The sequence below is a fragment of the Seriola lalandi genome, unplaced genomic scaffold, assembly GCF_002814215.2.
Source record: "Seriola lalandi dorsalis isolate HSWRI2012SDOR001 ecotype SW California unplaced genomic scaffold, Sedor1 jcf7180001996099, whole genome shotgun sequence".
In the NCBI taxonomy this organism is placed as follows: Eukaryota; Metazoa; Chordata; class Actinopteri; order Carangiformes; family Carangidae; genus Seriola; species Seriola lalandi.
The window spans coordinates 1-396 of record NW_019466764.1 but is presented as its reverse complement, the minus strand read 5'-3'; the positions used below and the strand labels follow the sequence as shown (position 1 = coordinate 396).

At 42.7% G+C, this 396-nt stretch overlaps 1 non-coding gene across 1 annotated transcript; it reads left to right on the top strand.

Moving 5' to 3' along the window:
• Positions 1-224: 224 nt before the first annotated feature.
• trnas-uga (transfer RNA serine (anticodon UGA)) lies at positions 225-306 on the top strand. The gene has a single exon. It is a non-coding gene; the product is annotated as a tRNA-Ser (tRNA).
• The last annotated feature ends 90 nt before the right edge of the window (positions 307-396 follow it).

Here is a 396-nt window from a genome sequence, read left to right as displayed (position 1 = left end):
GCATTCACGTGCAGTGGTAATGCACGTGCAGGTGTAAACAGGAATCAGATCTTCTGCTCATCAGATGAGCTGTTGTATAGATTATAGTGAGACTTACTCATGTTTTTTGTTTGTGTTTGAGATGGAGATGGCTGTTAAAAAAAGTCTATTAAAATGAATAAATCTGGCTCAAACTTGCTTTCACATCCATGTGCTTCACAACATGAAGTGAACACATATGTGTAGTTGTTGTGGCCGAGCGGTTAAGGCGATGGACTTGAAATCCATTGGGGTCACCCCGCGTAGGTTCGAATCCTGCCGACAACGAAGCAGTTGCTTTCTCTGAGAGCTGTGGTGGTTAAACTGATAAAGATGTATCTATGCTAAGGCAGCATCCACACTGCTACATCTCAATCT